The sequence below is a fragment of the Onychomys torridus genome, chromosome X (assembly GCF_903995425.1).
Source record: "Onychomys torridus chromosome X, mOncTor1.1, whole genome shotgun sequence".
Taxonomy (NCBI): domain Eukaryota; kingdom Metazoa; phylum Chordata; class Mammalia; order Rodentia; family Cricetidae; genus Onychomys; species Onychomys torridus.
Window position 1 is genome coordinate 92952089 of NC_050466.1, and position 10764 is coordinate 92962852.

General features: G+C 40.3%; 1 pseudogene; it reads right to left on the reverse strand.

The window, feature by feature from the left end:
• Positions 1 to 453: 453 nt before the first annotated feature.
• LOC118574743 lies at positions 454 to 1312 on the reverse strand (annotated as a pseudogene).
• Between the last annotated feature and the right edge of the window lie 9452 nt (positions 1313 to 10764).

The following is a 10764-nucleotide window of genomic DNA, read 5'->3' on the forward strand; positions in this document are numbered from 1 at the left end:
TGGCCTTTTAAAAGAGGGCAATTTTACTGTCACAGAGGAGCAGAGCTGAGGGAGAGGGCTGCAAAGCTACTTCTCCCATACTCCAAGGACACACGTACTCTTTTCTTCCCATGGGCCTTGGCTTTGGGGATGACTCACAGAGAAGAAAGAAGGCTCAAACTGCCCCAGGGGTTCTCAGGTTATGCAGAGACATGCAAGTGACATATTTCTTAAAAATGTCAGTGGCTGTAAACAGAGGGCTGGGAGGCTCTTTGCATTGGAGGGGATCTTTGACAATTCTTCATCAGAGGAGAGGTCCCTAATTCCTTTTTAGGCCTGAGAGCAGTCCCAGAGGTGGTCATGGAAGCTGGGCAACCACAGGACAATGTGCTATACCTCACCAGGCCAGACAAGTGAGCTACGGGCTTCACCACAGCACACAAAGACACACATAGTGCATTTGGGAACCTTGGGTTAGAATGCTAGAAGATGGAGATATAGTGTTGTGCATTCCTGTTCCTTAAGCTTTACAAAGGCATAAAAGACAGCAAAATGGAACTGGTTCAGGAAAACCAACTTGTTCAGTTTCAGCCATGCTCAAAGAATCAGTCCCCCAGGTTCTTATTGCTACCTGCATCCTCAAAAAGCAGTTTGTATTCTGGGTAGTAACCAGTGACATTCTTGACCCGTTCACAGTCATTAGCCCGAGCCAGCTGAGCCAAGCCCTCAGGGCAGAGTCGGCCACAGTGTGGAAAGTGGTTGGGACGATCTTTCTTAAACAGCTCTATGTCAAAAGAGTAGATAGTGATGATGAAGGTGTGGTAGTCTTCAAATCTAAGATATGACATATGGCATCAGCTCTGGTCCCATCCAATAAACTACAGAATTTGTAGAACTCAAGATAGATCCTGCTCATCTCATCAAGGTCTTACTTTGAGATATAGTCCTGGAAAAAAGCTGCCAGGGGTGTGTCGGCAAGAATGTCACTCTAGAACTCTGCAGGTGTCTGTGGCACCTGGGCACAAGTTCAGCAATTGAACACCAGTGTGAAAATTGCTTGTGATGAGCAGAATCATGTTGTCAATAAGTAATGAAGTCCAGGACCGCTGTCCCAGCCACAGCCAAGTTGTTCTTCTGGGAGCTTTTATTTTACTGTGGACAATGGCAACTTGAAGGGATTAGTGTGCAGTCTGAAGCCTGGGGTGCTCAGCCAGGCAGATTACCTCAACCTGGTGCAGCTTGAGATGCTCAAGGGCTTGAAGCTGCACCTGCAGGATACAAATGATGGCAACTTCCTGGCCAACAAAGCATCACCTCTGACAGTGTCAGTCATCGATGACAAGCTCAAGGGGAAGAGAGAAATTAATGCATTTTAAGTCATCTTAAAATATGAAGAGCAATATAAGACCTCTAAGACTTTTGTAGATGACCATTTGAAATTAATTGAAAGGCTTCACTTGAACATGTTATTATACTTCTTACTTTTTCTTTTTCCTAAACTCAGACTGAAAGAAATGGCAGGACTGTAGGAAAACCAAAATTCTGCACTAAAATATGACTTTTGAAAAGGACATTCATCTGGATAAAGAAAATGTGGCACATATACACAATGGAGTACTACTCAGCAGTAAAAAACAATGATATCATGAAATTTGCAGGTAAATGAATGGAACTAGAAAATATCATCTTGAGTGAGGTAACCCAGACTCAGAAGGATAAACATAGTATGTACTCACTCATAAGTGGATACTAAATGTGAGGGAAGGGATGGTCAGATTGCAACCCACAACTCCAGAGAGGCTAGCTAACAGAGATAGACCCTAGGAGGGACAACACATGGATGACCCTGTGAAGGAGAAGTGGATGAGATCTACATGAGTGGACTGGGAGTGGGGGGGGCAGAGGGTCTGGAACAGAGAAAGAATGGCAGGGAAGGGAGGGAGATACCATGATAGATGAGGACATCAAGAGAATAGGAAGAGGCAGGGTACCGGGGAAGCTCTCAGCAATCCACAAGGTTGACCCCACCTTGGTCTGCTGGCAGTGGTCCAGAGGGTGCCTGGACTGGTCTACTCTGGTGTCCAGTCTATCGAATAACCTAGCTGTCATCACAGAGCCTTTGTGCAGTGACTGATGGAGGCAGATGCAGGGATCCAGGGCCAAGCAGCAGGCTGAGCTCTGAGAATCCAGTTGATGAGAGAGAGGAGGGATTCTGCAGGCGAGGGACATTGAGATCATGATGGGAAGACATGCAGAGATGACCAGCCACACTAGTGGAAGCCCATGACCTGTAGACTGGTGGCTGTGGAGCTCCCATGGGACTGGACTAGGCCCTCTGGATATGGAAGATGGTTTGTTTGGCTTGAACTGTTTGGGGGACACCCAGGCAGGGGGATCAGGATCTGTCCCTGGTGCATGGGCAGGCTTCTGGAATCCGGTGCAGCCTTGGTGCAGTGGGAAGGGACTTGGACTTGCCTAGGCTCAGTGTTCCGGGCTCTGCTGACTCCCCATGGGAGACCTTGATTTGGGGGATGTGGGGATGTGGGGTGGCTAAGGAGGGAGGGCTAGAGGGTGGGAGGAGGGAGGAGGAGGTTCTGTGAGTGGTATGTAGAGTGAGTAGAAAATTTCTTAATAAAGAAAAATGAAAAAAAGAAAAAAAGAAAAGAACATTCATCAATAAATCTAGAAAGGTATTTACATTTTTTTTAAGTACTCAACCTAACAAGTCTACATTTGGAACAAAGTATATCTTCTTAAGAACACCTTACTAGCAGAGGTTTATCAGGTGGGGATGTCTGCTGAGAAACCAACTTGCTCAAGTAAAGTTTCTTTTTGGAAATTCTAATTTGCATAAATAAAAGTTCCATTCCCAGGTTGCTAATGCCTCAACTTTTTTCTCTAGATTTTAGATGTTTGGTCATTGTGCAGCCCACTTCTGCCAATGGGCAAACCCGACAACAACAACAACAACCAAATAAACAAACAAACAAGCAAAAACAAGGCAGGAAGGGGAAGTAGTTTTTTTATGTTAGTAACTCTGATTGGTGAATGAAGCTTAATCGCTATTTATAAATTTCATGTGTCTTTCAGGATTCTTAAGTATCATGAATTCATCTGATAACTGCTTTTGTAATCACTATTACTGTATAAATGTTTGAGATACCACATTAAAAGGAAACAACATGTATGGCTAGAAGACATATAAGCTATAAGGATGATAAACATGGCATTATATATTTGGATGGGTTTCCTACAAATAAGACATCAGATTATGTTCTGAGAAAAGCATTAGATAAAGATAAGTACTTTTTATATTAAATCTGATTAGAGAAAAAGGGGGAGGCAATCAGGCTTCTTATATATTCATAACACAATAGTGTTCAGTGTTGCACATTAGTAACTTTTAATGAAAATAGATTCATTTATAATAGGTAAAAAGCACCTAGGCTGTATTAATTTGATGCCAATTAAGCAGTACCTGGAAATAACTTACTTAGCCCCATCTTAAAGGGTGTAAAATTGAGTGTGACAGCCGTGAGTACTTACACTTAGTATAATATCTGAAAGCTTTGACAAGATATAACAGGACAGCAAGGACAAACTGTTCTGTTGGAAGCTTCACTTCCACCCCCTCCAAACCCTGCCCCTCAGAAAGCCCACCAAGAGGCAGCTCCTCCCCAGGAGCTGCTCAATACCTCACCTACAGGGTATTTAAGCTCTGGTTCATAGACTTGCCATGTGATTTCTCTTCCTTCCTTCCCCTGAGATCACCCAGGAGTGCTTTGTTCAGATTAAACTTGGTTTTATTAATTTGGCTACATTTGGTTTATTGCATCGGTGGAGAAACCCACTACCAAGGTCCAAAATACTACTGCAAGTTACTTACTTTTATTATTAAAAACACAAAAAGTTTTCTCATTAAATGTTCCAAATTAGTCAGTTTTACATTACTAGAATGAAATACTGGCCTCTAATGAAGACAGTGACCTCTATAAATATATAAGGTTTATTTAGCTCACAGTTTGGGAGGTTCAAGGGCACGATGGTTGTATTGCCTCAGTACTGAGGAGGAAGCTTATGTGTGATATATCATGGTGGATGGCAGTGGTGGAAGCCTTTGTTGGAGTCATCAGATTCCACCTTGATATAGGAAGCAGAGGCCAGACTTGCTCCATTTATAACAGCCCTCTGCCAAGGGATTCCAAGAGAACTTACACTCTCAATTTCCTTTGTGACCTGGGTTGAAGTATACTTCTCTTCTATTTGCCTTTGTTTCCTAAAAAGGGAAGTGGGGGCTTTGAAGGTATTTGAAAGTGTGTTTTGTAAATTAAGTTTTATTGGAATACATTAACTTTTATTCATTTCTATATTGTTTATAACTGTGCTGTGGAACAATCTTTGTACAGTATAAATATATGTTGCTCTCATTGTTAATAAAACCTGACTGACCAATGGCTAGGCAGGATTTTGGGGCAGAGAGAATCCTGGGAAGAGGACAGATTGGGAAGAATCACCAGCAAGACAGAAAGGAAGCAGGACATGTAGGAGAGATAAAAGTCATGAGCCTTTGGGCAGCACATAGATGAACAGAAATGGGTTAATTTAAGATAGTAATAAGCCTGAGCTATTGATGGATTTATAATTAATAGTAAGTCTCTGAGTGGTTATTTGTGAAGTGGCTGGTGGAACAGAGTTGATTGTGGTCCCAATGAAAAACTCTGCCTACAACTGCATTTGCACTATAAAGGCAGAATCAAGTAGTTGTGGAAAAGACCAGCTAGCTGGTCAGTAAAGCTTCAGTATTACCTGTTCCCTTCTAGCAGAAGTTTTTGAGCCCTTAACTAAGCTATCATAGATTTCTTCCTACTGTGATAGTTTACACAACTATGCAAATATTATATACTTTACAACTGCATTCTATGCATAAAATTTGTTTCTAATTTATGCAATCGCTCTCCTTTACAGACAACTTGGCTTTGTTCTTCATTTTTCATGACTACTGTAAAAAGGGTATGATTTAAAAAAATCTCTAGAGATTTTTTTCTATTACTTCTTATAGTTTTGAGATTATAATAATAAACTTACATCATTTCCCTCTTCCCTTTTCTCTGCCCAAACTCTCTCATATACCCCTCATCATCTTACACTTTCTTTCTTTTCTTTTTTTGCTTGTTGTTTTGAGATAGGGTCTTGCTATGTGACTCAGGCTAGTCACAAACTGTTTATATAGCCCAAACTGGCCTTGAATTCACAATCCTCCTGTCTTAACCTCCAAAGATCTGTAAAGTGTGTGCTATTATACTCTGATCTTAATTGTTTCTTGAGACAGGGTCTTACTATGTAGCCAGGTTATCTTCACACTAGCTATGGCCCTGTCTTACCTTCCTGAATGCTGGGATCACAGGTACACACTGTTACAGGGATCTCACCAGAGATGACCACTCATATACAATGTCTTTATTCTAACTGGCTGGGACCACACCCAAGTGTTTGGGGACCTCGGTGTGGCCCATTGGTTTTTAAGGGCAGAGACCACACCCAGGCATCTCGCATGGCAGCTGCAGGGGACACATTGCAGTATAAACAGTTTAAAGCAAGCAGTTTTACAGAAGCTAAGATAAGCCGTTAGCTGGAGGTTAGGTGGAGGTTAGTTGGAGGAAGTTCTTTAACAAACAAGCAGCTAAGAATAACAGGTAACTGGAGGGGGCCAGCACAAACAAGCAGTTTTAACGAAGGCTAAGATAAGTTAGCTAGGGCATCCTAGAATAGAGTTGGGTAGTTTTCCATGGAATTATCCAACAAGGAGATCAGTTAAACCTGGATAGAAACAGCTTCAGCAAGAATACAAGATGGAGGAACCTCTGCACTGTCTTGCCCCATACCACCACCACCATACACCCAGTTATATGACAATTTTAAGCATTGTGAACAAACCTCATGATGTAGCATCTAGAGACTCTTATGATTAAAATAAGGAGGATAACCTATTTGGGAACTTTGATTTCTTATTTCAATGGCATGACTTTTAAAAGAAATAGTAACAACATTACAGTATCAGGATATGCACAAAACATATTTTGCATCATGGGCCAGTAAGCCATCATATACACTAGCACTAATTTCTCCATTCTCCACAACACACTCTAACCCAATCCCCAGCCAGAGGTAAGCATTAAGCTATCTTCCAGTTCCATAGATCTGTATATTTTAGAATTTTAGAAAAATACAGGATGTGGGTTTTTGTGGCTGGCTTTTCCTTCCTTCTTTCTCACTTCCTTTTCTTCTTTTAGTCCCAGCATTCCAGCAGCAGTACATGTTAGGCTGTGACTGAGGGTGTTTTGAGTAGCTGTGGGCAGGGGATAAGGAAGTTTTTCCATTCCAAGAGGATGGGAATAGTCATGGTGACAAACGGTGGAGTGAGCAGAGGGTTAGCCAGACCCAAATCCAAATGGAAAGACACTACTCAGATGAAAAGTCATGGGAGCACTACCCAGGCCTGGCTGAAGGACCAGGAGCCATACAACTACCTGGGGTATGTCCCCTTCACAGTCTTTATGAACTATACAAGATGAGTATGTATGAGTCAATTACAAATGATATAAAAACTTGTACATACATTAGAAAAGATCACAGAATTGCCATTTATGTACCACAAGTTGCTAGACCAAAGTATTAAGGAACAAAATTACACATTCCTCTTTTTTCAAAACAATTGACACCTTTAAAACACATGTATGCTGCTTTCCATTAGCAAAAGCCATAAAGAAACCAAAGAGCCCAAGCTTCCCTCAGCCCCAGAGACCTTGAGCCACAAGTGGCCCTGCCAGATGACAGTGGCCGTGGTTGCAGCTTGGCACAGCTGGAGAACAGACAGCTGAAACACAACAAAAAGGGAAAATGTCTTTGATTTAACTGTGGCATTAAATGAAAGAATCAAAAAGGATGGAAGCATGCAGCTCTGCCAGCCAGGCTGGGCAAAGCAGGGACACAGGTGACCTTGGAAGCTGACTCCAAGATTGATAAGAACTGGACCTGTTAGAAAGCTGCATTTCAATGGTGCTTAGTTTCTTTGATTTAGCATGTGTTGCATGGTTGTGATCCATTCTTTTTCTATTATCAAATAATTATATGTAGGGTTGTAACATAACTGCATTTAATTTTTTTGAGATTGTTTAACAAAGCAATTGCACTTCTCTGTTCCCACCAGCAGTGTATAAAGGTTCCAATTTGTCCACATTCTTGCCAATATTCTCATTATCTGCTTTTTGATTATAGCCATCCTAGTGAGCCTGAAGTAGCAACTCACTATTGTTTTAATTTGCATTTCCATAATGGTTAATAATGCTGAACATCTTTTCATGTGCTTATTGGCTATTTACATATCTTCTTTAGAAAATTCCTATTCAGTTTTTTCTCCCATTTTTCTTGGGTGAAATCCTGGTTTGCTTTCTATTGCTGTGAGATTTCCATTACCACTTCCACTTCCATAACACAGTCCATCACAGGAGGAACTCAAGGCAGAAACCTGGGTAACAGTCGGCTGGGCCCTCCCACATCAATCATTAATCAAGAAAAAGCCCTCCAGACTTGCCTCCAGGGAATCTGATGGAAACATATTCTCAATTAATGTTCTTCTCCCCAGGTAACTCTTTCTTATGTCAAATTGACAAGACTAATCGGGACATGTGGCTTTTTAGAGTTATAATGTTCTTTTATACATCATTTATATATTGCATATGCAATCTTGTATTTTACACACACACACACACACACACACACACACACACACACACACACACACGAGTGTAGTCTGAAGTTTTCCTGTGTCCTGCCTGGTCCCGCAGCTGCTCAGACACAAATAAGCACACAGAGACTTATTTTAATTATGAACTGTATGGTCATGGCCTATGGCTCAAGCTTCTTGCTAGCTAGCTCATAACTAAACTCAGCCCATTTCTATTAATCTATGTGTCACCACGTGTTCCGTGGCTTTACCTGTGTGCCATTATAAGCTGATCCCTGGACAGCGGGATGGTATCTCTTCTCTCTCTGCCTTTCTTCTTCCCATCTCTCTCTTGGATTTCTTGCCTGGCTTTATCCTGACTTGCCATAGGCCAGAGCCTCTTCTTTATTAACCAATCATAACAACATATATTCACAGCATACAGAAAGAAATCCCATAGCATATGAGTTATAACTTTTTCTCATTTCTGGGGTTGTCTTTTTCCATTCTTAACAGTATCATTTAAAGCACAGAAGTTTATTTGTGGGGCTGGAGAGACAACTCAATCAGTAAGGTGCTTACTTTGTAAGCATGATGACCTGAGTTCAACCCTCAGTTATGTTTTTAAAAAGCCACAGTTAGTGGTACCCTCTTGCAATCCCAAGTCTTGGAGATGGAGACACAGATGTCCATGTGGTTCACTGGCTAGTCAGACTAGCCTGCTTAATAAGTTCCAGGCCAACAAAGTACCTTGCTCCAAACTAAGAAGGTGGATGCCATCTTAGGAACAACACTTTAAGTTTTCTTTTGGCTACCACATGTACCTGTACAAACATGTGCACCCGCCCTCCCCACCCAAACACACACATGGACTACATTAATGAATACACAAAATTAATTTTGGTCATTAATTTTTCTTTTGGATAAATTTTACTGTTGGTGTCACATCCCCAAAACCATTGCTTAACCCAAGGTCAGGAATATCTACTCACATTTTCTTCTAAGAGTTTATGGTTTTGGCTTTTACATTTTAGTTTCTGATCTATCCTGATGATGAAATTTCATATATTATGTTGACTTTACCCTCATTCGTTTGCATGTAGATAAGCACATTTTTTTCCTCATTGAATGATTGTGACAACTTTATCAAAAATCAAATTTACAATTAATGTGAGGGTTTATTTTTGGATTCCACATTTTATTACAGTAATTTCTATATTTCTAGCTGTACATCAATACCATATTTTGGGAGTAAGTTTTCCAACTGGGAATTGAGCATTCTCCAGCCATGTTTTCATTCTCTAAATGCTGTAACTAGAATGTTCAGGAAAATATTTAATAGAAATGGTTAAGTAGAAATAAACACTCCTGTCTCGCTCCCAACTTAGGAGCTCAGAATTTAGCTTTTCACCATAAAGTAAGATGGAGTGCTAGAGATGGCTCAGCAGGTGCTTGTCATTCAAGCCTGGAAATCCCTAGAATTTATGCAAATATGGGTGAGCACTGACTCCACAAAGTCGTTCTCTGCCCTCTTTATGCATTCCTCTGCCCTCATCATGAACACAAACTCAATACTAATAAATAAATAAAACTCCAGGGGCTAGAGAGATGGCTCCCAGTTAAAAGCACTTGCTGCTCTTCCAGAGGTCATTTTCCAGCACTCACATCAGGTGGCTGACAACCACTTGCCACTCTAGCTCTAGGGAATCCAAAACCCTCTTCTGGCCTCTGTGAGCAACCACACATGTGGCATATACATACTCATAAGTAATAAAAATAAATCTTAAAAAGTTTTTAGGTATGTTTTTATGATCCTTATCAGGTTAAGAAAAAATTCTTTTATGCCTAGTATATTAAGCATTGTTTTCATGAAAGGGTGTTATATTTATTAAATACTTTTTCTGAATTCACTGAAGTGACCATATAAATTTTGTCATTTATTCTATTAACATCGTTTGTTACATATGATTTTTCAGGTCACTAGGAGCCAGCCTTTGAATATTATAGCCTAGTCACTGTTCCAGACCTGGAGTTCTGTTCTGCTATGATGTGAGCAGTCATGTAAGCCTTTTGGCACAATGGACTGAAACCAACTGCAACTGTGAGCAAAAATTCACTTTTCAGCTCTTGTTTCTGTAATTTATTTTACGCATAACAATGCAAAAGTAATACTGGCTCATTTGATAGTATTTTTTCATAAATTTCTTTACTTATTGTTAGAGACACTATTCTGTGTGTGTTCGTTGGTTGTGTATCAGAATAACAAAATGAATTGTGAAGAGTTTCCTCTTTTGTATTTTTGGGCAAGTTTTTAAAGTATTGGTACTAGTTATTGCTTCTTTAAACATTTGGTGGAACTAAGTGGTGAAGCTTGCCTTGACCTTGTTTTTCTTAGTGGGTAGTTTCCATTACTCAATCTCCATTTGGTATAGATCTATTCATATTGGATATTTCTTCTTGCATCAGTATCTTCTGATCTATACCTTCTCATTTCTTCCCATCATTCCTGACTGTGTCCACTAGTTTTATTCTTTGTCATTCATTAAAATTCCACACATGAGAACATGGAATATTTTTATTTGTTTCTGATTCATTTAAGCATCTTGTTGTTCTGTAAGTTCACTCATGTTACAGCAAATAGCAGAACCTAAATATACATCATGAAGTTTAAAAAAACTCATGGTTTTGTTAAGTAGGTTTCTGTTCTATTTCATTAACTTCTGCTCTAATATTTGATAATTCATTTATGATTGCTCATTTTGTAATATACAGTTTCTTAAGATGGAAGTTTATTCATTCTATCATGGTCTGTTATTCCTTGTTCTCCCTTTCTGTTCTTGATCCAGTTGGGATCTCCTGCTCCCCTAAGCTCTCTTTCCCTCGAACCTTGCCCTTTATTACCCCCACTGTTGTCCAGGTTATTTGTTGATGTAGATCTCATCCATTTCTCTGTCATTGGGTGAGCCCTGTGTCTTTCCTAGGGTCCCGTTTTCTAGGTAGCCTCCCTGGAGTTGTGTAGCAGTCTAGTCATCTTTGTTTTCTAAATTTAAAAAACAGAGGCA